The sequence below is a fragment of the Mytilus californianus genome, unplaced genomic scaffold, assembly GCF_021869535.1.
Source record: "Mytilus californianus isolate M0D057914Y unplaced genomic scaffold, xbMytCali1.0.p SCAF_1, whole genome shotgun sequence".
In the NCBI taxonomy this organism is placed as follows: domain Eukaryota; kingdom Metazoa; phylum Mollusca; class Bivalvia; order Mytilida; family Mytilidae; genus Mytilus; species Mytilus californianus.
This window is the reverse complement of record NW_026262581.1, coordinates 129,756,360-129,764,407: the sequence shown is the minus strand read 5'-3', so window position 1 is coordinate 129,764,407 and position 8,048 is coordinate 129,756,360. Positions and strand designations below refer to the sequence as shown.

Here is an 8,048-nt window from a genome sequence, read left to right as displayed (position 1 = left end):
GCTCACCTGGCCCAAAGGGCCAAGTGAGCTTTTCTCATCACTTGGCGTCCGTCGTCCGTAAACTTTTACAAAAATCTTCTCCTCTGAAACTATTGGGCCTAATTTGACCAAACTTGGCCACAATCATCATTAGGGTATCTAGTTTAAAAAATATGTCCGGCCATTCCGCCAACCAACCAAGATGACCACCATGGCTAAAAATAGAACATAGGGGTAAAATGTAGATTTTGGCTTATATCTCTGAAACCAAAGCATTTAGAGTAAATCTGACACAGGGTAAAACTGATAATCAGGTCAAGATCTATCTGCCCTGAAATTTTCAGACAAATCTGACAACCTGTTGTTGGGTTGCTGCCCCTGAATTGGTAATTTTAAGGAAATTTTGCAGTTTTTATACGACCGCAAAAAAATTTTGTGGTCGTATATTGGTATGACGTCGTCGTCGTCCGATGACACATTGGTTTTCGCACTCTAACTTTAGTTAAAGTGAATGGATCTTTTAGAAATTTGACCATAAGGTTAAATACCACAAAAGGAAGGTTGGGATTGCTTTTGGGGGTTATGGTACCAACAGTTAAGGAATAAGGGGCCAAAAAGGGGCCAAAAATAAGCATTTTCTAGTTTCCAGACAATAACTGTGGAATGGTGTATGGATCTCTCTGAAATTATACTACAAGTTTCCAGACCACAAAGGGATGGTTAGGATTTGCTTTGGGGGGTTATGGCTCAAACCGTTTAGGAATTAGGGGCAAAAAAGGGGGAAAAACAAGGTTGTCCTGGTTAATGGACAAATACTTTAGTACAAAACATAATTTAAAGCAGTGTAAGGGAGATAAATCAAATACATCATTTCAATTATCTCCCTTACACTGCTTTTAAATTATGTATAAAGTAATGGTTAATGAACAATAAAGATAATTTAAAACAGTGTAAGGGAGGTAATCCAAATACAACTTTTTTGTTACTTCCCTTACACTGCTTTTAAATTATGTTTAAAGAAATGCATATTTATAAAGGAAGACCAGTAAAAATATCTGCAAATGTTGCATCTTTTTTTTTTACAAAAAAATCCATATGAAAGATTTGACACTATATTTTTAATTCTATTATAAAATAGATTAAGTTAGCACTATGGTAAATTTAAATGGGTAATTATGGTTGCCAACTCCATTGGAAATTTGAATTGAGATTATGACCATATCTTGAGGGAAAGAATTTTTTGGGGGAAAAAAGAGGGGGGGGGATAAAAAGAAATTGTGGGGGGTCAATTTTTTCTCATTTCAGATTTCAGAAATTAAAAAGAATTATTCTTCAAATATTATTATTTTTCAAATTTCAAATATTGAAAAATTTCAAGAAGTAACCTTTAATTGCACAGTATGGCGCATTAGATTTGTAAAATCTTTGATCACATTTATTTATTTGTTATGCCGAATCTAACAGTGTATTTAGATTTTTAATTTTGGGTCCAGTTTTCAAATTGGTCTACATTAAGGTCCAAAGGGTCCAAAATTTAACTTTGTTTGATTTTAGCAAAAATTGAATATATGAGGTTCTTTGATATGCTGAATCTAAACATGTATCTAGATTTTTGATTTTTGGCCCAGTTTTCAAGTTGGTCCAAATTGGGGTCCAAAATTAAACTTTGTTTGATTTCAACAAAAATTGAATATATGGGGTTCTTTGATATGCTGAATCTAACCATGTATTTAGATTTTTTATTTGTGGACCTCGTTATCAAATTGGTTCATATTGAGGTCAAAAGGGTCCAAAATTAAACTTTGTTTGATTTCATCTAAAATTGAATTATTAGGGTTCTTTGATATTCCAAATCTAACCGTGTATTTAGATTTTTAATTTTGGGTCCTGTTTTTTAAATTGCTCTACATTAAGGTCCAAAGGGTCCAAAATTAAACTTAGTTTGATTTTAACAAAAATTGAATTCTTGGGGTTCTTTGATATGCTGAATCAAAACATGTGTTTAGATTTTTGATTATGGGCCCAGTTTTCAAGTTGGTCCAAGATAGGGTCCAGTATTTAAACTTTGTTTGATTTCAACAAAAATTGAATAAATGGGGTTCTTTGATATGCTGAATCTAAACATGTATTTAGATTTTATATTATGGGCCCAGTTTTCAAGTTGGTCCAAATTGGGGTCCAAAATTAAACTTTGTTTGATTTCAACAAAAATTAAATATATGAGGTTCTTTGATATGCTGAATCTAAACATGTATTTAGATTTTTTATTTGTGGGCCCCGCTATCAAATTGGTTCATATTGAGGTCAAAAGGGTCCAAAATTAAACTTTGTTTGATTTCATCAAAAATTGAATTATTGGGGTTCTTTGATATGCCAAATCTAACCGTGTTTTTAGATTTTTAATTTGGGTCCCGTTTTTTAAATTGGTTTTCATTGAGGTCCAAAGGGTCCAAAATTAAACTTAGTTTGATTTTAACAAAAATTGAATTCTTGGGGTTCTTTGATATGCTGAATCTAAACATGTGTTTAGATTTTTGATTATGGGCCCAGTTTTCAAGTTGGTCCAAGTTGGGGTCCAAAATAAAACTTTTTTTGATTTCAACAAAAATTGAATATATGGGGTTCTTTGATATGCTGAATCTAACCATGAATTCAGATTTTTTATTTGTGGGCCCCGCTATCAAATTGGTTCATATTGAGGTCAAAAGGGTCCAAAATTAAACTTTGTTTGATTTCATCAAAAATTGAATTATTGGGGTTCTTTGATATTCCAAATCTAACGGTGTATTTAGATTTTTAATTTTAAGTCCTGTTTTTTAAATTGGTCTACATTAAGGTCCAAAGGGTCCAAAATTAAACTTAGTTAGATTTTAGCAAAAATTGAATTCTTGGGGTTCTTTGATATGCTGAATCTAGACATGTGTTTAGATTTTTGATTATGGGCCCAGTTTTCAAGTTTTTCCAAGTTGGGGTCCAAAATTAAACTTTGTTTGATTTTAACAAAAATTGAATATATGGGGTTCTTTGATATGCTGAATCTAACCATGTATTTTGATTTTGGACATTGGACCATAATAGGTAAATTAAAAAAATTCAAGTTCTTAGACCACATTCTTTCTGTGTCAGAAACCTATGCTGTGTCAAATATTTAATAACAATCCAAATTCAGAGCTGTATCAAGCTTGAATGTTGTGTCCATACTTGCCCCAACTGTTCAGGGTTCGACCTCTGCGGTCGTATCAAGCTGTGCCCCAGCGAAGCATTTTATTGGTTATTATCTTGAATATTATTATAGATAGAGATAAACTGTAAACAGAAATCATGTTCAGCAAAGTAAGATCTACAAATAAGTCAACTTGACCAAAATGGTCAGTTGACCCCTTAAGGAGTTATTGGCCTTTATAGTCAATTTTTAACCATTTTTCGTAAATTTTTGTAATCTTTTACAAAAATCTTCTCCTCTGAAACTACTAAGACAAATTTAACCAAACTTGTCCACAATCATCGTTAGGGTATCTAGTTGAAAAAATGTGTCCGATGACCCCGCCTGCGAACTAAGATGGCTGACATGGCTAAAAAATAGTACATAGGGTAAAATGCAGTTTTTGGCTCATATCTCTGAAACCAAAGCATTTAGAGCAAATCTGATGATGATAAAATTGTTCATTAGGTCAAGATCTATATGCCCTGAAATTTTCAGACGTTGTTGGGTTGCTGCCCCTGAATTGGTAATTTTAAGAAAATTTTGCAGCTTTTGGTTATTATCTTGAATATTATTATATATAGAGATAAACTGTAAACAGCTATAATGTACAGCAAAGTAAGATCTACAAATAAGTCAACATGACCAAAATTGTCAATTGACCCCTTAAGGAGTTATTGCCTTTTATAGTCAATTGTTTACAATTTTCATAAATTTTGTAAATTTTTACAAAATATTTTCCACTGTAACTACTGGGCCAAGTTCATTATAGATAGAGATAATTGTAAGCAGCAAGAATGTTCAGTAAAGTAAGATCTACAAACACATCACCATCACCAAAACACAATTTTGTCATGAATCCATCTGTGTCCTTTGTTTAATATGCACATAGACCAAGGTGAGCGACACAGGCTCTTTAGAGCCCCTAGTTTTATTCATTTTTACCTATTTAAGTGAAAACTATAAAAGATAGATAGAAACTGAAATAGCAAAAAATGGTCAACAAGACACCAACTATACACAAGTCAAACATGACCGAAATCTTCAAAAGACTCCTTATTGGAGTAATTGCCCTTTAAAGACAAAATTTACCAATTTTTGGGTGTTTTTGCATATTACATGTATCTTAAAAACTACAAGTATAATGGAAAGATAGAAATTAAAGAAAGAAATCATGATAAGCATGACAAGATCTACAAATAAATCATAATTTCCAAAATCTTCAGTTAACTCCAAGTAAGAGGTATTGCCCTTAATTGACAATTTTTACACTTTTTGGTATTTCTGGCAAAAACTATAGAAGATGGAGATAAACTGTTAACAGAAAAACAATATCAGCGATACAAGATCAACAAAAAAGAGATTTCAGTCATGAATTATATTTTAGTCTACAATGTTGGAGAGTGTCCATTGTTGAAAATGCAGCACATAGACCTAGGTGAGTGACACGGCTAGGCTCTTTATGGCCTCTAGTTTTAAGCCAGGACCTAATTTTGTTAAGGGGTGCACCAAAAGATTCAGTTTTCTGTATGAGGTTTTTTTTTGTTTCTGTACAACTATGACTTTTTGCAGCAATATTATTTGGTATGAAGGGGAGCAAAGGCTGGGTTTCCCAACTTTCTACTTGTGTTCCTGATAATTACAAAAAAATAAGTGTTGGATTATTCCAATGTTCACATGAAATTTGATGGTAAGAAAAGATTTTAATTGCAGTGGACTAAAGTCCAACAGTTGAAGCGTTTGAAGATTTCAAATTGTAGAGTTTCTTGAAAAAAGTATTGGTTTCAGTAACTTGAATAAATAAGAGATGACACAAAATTTTCAAAGAAATTATGCAAAACATGGGGATGCTTATCAGGTATCTGTGACGATAATTTATCCAAGTGTACAAAATTTTAAATATTTTTGGAGGTAGAAAAACTAGACAATCCCAATCTAATCTATAGATTATTGTTGGAAGTTTCCATCCGGCGTATGCCCCTCCTAGGCTTCATAACCCCAAGGGGTAGCTGCGGTATCAGAAATATGGTAATCCCTGAACTTCTCCCATCCGGTGATAAAACCAAGATGGGCGTCCGTTTGGCTGTGGTCGCAATGGGGACATTATATCAGACGTCTCATATATGGCCGGCTGTACATTTAAAACCACGCAACAACCGTCTTTTAGGGGTCCTTAAAAATATGTGGCTTGTTGCAAGGCAACATTTCTACCTCTATCCAACACCTTCTCTTTTTCGATGTTTCCTTTTGGTGATGGTCTTCCTAAAAATTTAAATTATATTTCTTGGTGGTGTCTTGCTACAAACAAACTAAAATTGATAATCATTTTCGGATGAAGTTGAGATTTTTATTACGCAAAAATCGATCAACACACTAGTGACCCGCTTTGCATTGCTCGTGAATAATAGAATAACAAGTGCAAATAAGTCTATGGCCCTAAACATAACTTCTGTAAACTCTCATATGTTAAAAAAAATATTCACAAAGGAGTTTCTGTTAAACACAATAAAAACAAGTCGTGAATTTATGACGGCAACTGGTATATACCCACTCTCCTTTTGCTTATGGATTCAAAGAATTTTTCTTTATATTAGTACTGAAGAATGTTGTCAAACAAAATATTTGCAATTTATTGTTTTATAGCTATAAATATTTTTTTAGGAGAACTGCCCTAACATATGCCCGAATCCATGGCTGTCATTCGGTATATCGATAAAAATTATCGTAAAAAATAAGTAACGGTGGTCAAGTATTGCGATTGGATCGTGAAAGATCTGGTATAGGATCGAGAAGGCACATGCAACGTCAATAAATAATCTAATTTAATGAATAATAATGACAAATATTGGAAAAATAAAACTGTCTGTCAAAATAGTTCAACAATTTGATCAGAATCCGAGAAAAATCAAGGTTTAAAAGTACACCGTTTTTACAAAACTACAAAAGGCAGATTGCTCCTCGATATTTCAAAGAAATAAAAATGTAAACAAACATGATTTTTTTTCATATTTTGAATGCAAAAATTACTTTTCTCTTAAAATATTGTTCCATATTACTGTTTAAAATGGTTCTTAAAGTTTTTTCGTTTTAGAGTAAACAGAAACTTTGCAAAAATGGGAATATTTGATATTTCGGATCGTGAAAGTTCGGTTAAGGCTTTTTGATGATCGTGAAAGATCTGTTGCCGCTTATTCAATATTTCAAAAATCACGAAAATGATCAAATCATTGTCTTCTGTCGCAGAAAGTGAGACATAAGATCGATAGCGATCCAGCGGTGGCGGCGTTAACTAACTACTTAAAAGTTTACTATTTCAGAAGGTAGAAGACTGGATGCTTCAAACTTTATATAGAGATGCCTTATGTTGTGAAGTTTCCGCCAGTCTGTAATATGTGCATTGTCCTTGACCTCGTTTTCATGGTTCAGTGACTACTTGAAAAAAAGTTAAGATTTTTGTGATGTTAATTTCTCTCTTATTATGAGTAAAGGATAACTATATTTGATATGTGCGTTCCTTGCAAGGTCCTCATGCCTGTCAGACAGTTTTCGCTTGACCTCGACCTCATTTCATGGATCAGTGAACAAGGTTAAGTTTTCGTGGTCAAGTCAATATATTAGATACTATAAGCAACAAGTCTACTATATTTGGTGTATGGAATGATTGTAAGGTGTACATGTCCAACTGGCAGGTGTCATCTGAACCTCATTTGCATGGTTCAGTGGCTAAAGTTCAGTTTTTGTGATTTGGTCTGTTTTTTTCTAATACTGTTTGCAATAGGTCAACTATACTTTGTGTATGGAAATATTCTACGATATACATGTCAGTCGACAGGTTTTATTTGACCTTGACCTCATTTTCACGGTTCATTGCTCAATGTTAAGTTTTTGTGTTTTTCTTGAATCTGCATACGTTTGATGTCGTATGAAAAGTTAAGATAGTCTCAACTGATTTCCATTAATTTTTATGTAAAGTCACATCTATAAAACGAAGATACTTGTTGATTTTTGTAAAAATCGGAGAAAAAAACTTTGTTAAACAAAACCGCAGGAAAACAACTGTCATGTTCCTGAATTGTCACAATCATTTCCCTAAGAAAATGGTGGGTTTAACCTGGTTTTCTAGCTATCTAAAACGCCCACTTGTATGACAGTTGTTTAATGTCCCGTTACATTGCCAAATTGGGTGAGCAACCCAAACAGACATAGTTGGTTAACGTGTCCATAACTGGGATCCAGCAGCAAAAAACTGTGTAAACACACATAGCTGACATACAACACGATTAAATTAAACGTTCAAACACACTTACAATTGAATCAAGAATAGACGCCAACCAAAAACGTTTTGTAGGTAATAATACAGTCTATATAGTGTAGTCCGAGATTACTCTGACGTCCAACGGCTGTTTTGCCAGACAAGCTGGGGCCGTGGGACCCCAGCTTGTCTGGCAAAACAGCCGTTGGACGTCAGAGTAATCTCGGACTAATATAGTGAAGCATAATGACATATACACTTCCCGATAAAATACAAAAAAAAGTAAAATATAAATATAAGGGTATACAAAATGAAAATAACACTATAAAAACCTCATGTGTCCGAATCGCATCTCTGGTCCCATCCACATAAGGAACGTCAAAAGCCGAAAAAAATTAAAGCTGGGTGCACATATATACCGAACCACGTCAAGAGTCATACGACCAAATGGAACATAATAATACAAGACAAATAAAGGTAAACCTGTAATGTAAAATTCTACACAGAGTCAGTACCTAGAATCTATCACTCAACACCATTTTATATTATTTGTGAAGTAGAACCTGAATATTTATCTATTAGGTCTTGGTTCTTTCCAATGAACTTTTTGAGAAA

General features: G+C 33.4%; 1 protein-coding gene across 1 annotated transcript in view; it reads left to right on the top strand.

The window, feature by feature from the left end:
- LOC127713229 (structural maintenance of chromosomes protein 6-like) overlaps positions 1 to 8,048 on the top strand; it is a 396,756-nt gene that overhangs the window by 110,490 nt on the left and 278,218 nt on the right. The gene's annotated exons all lie outside the window — the stretch shown is intronic.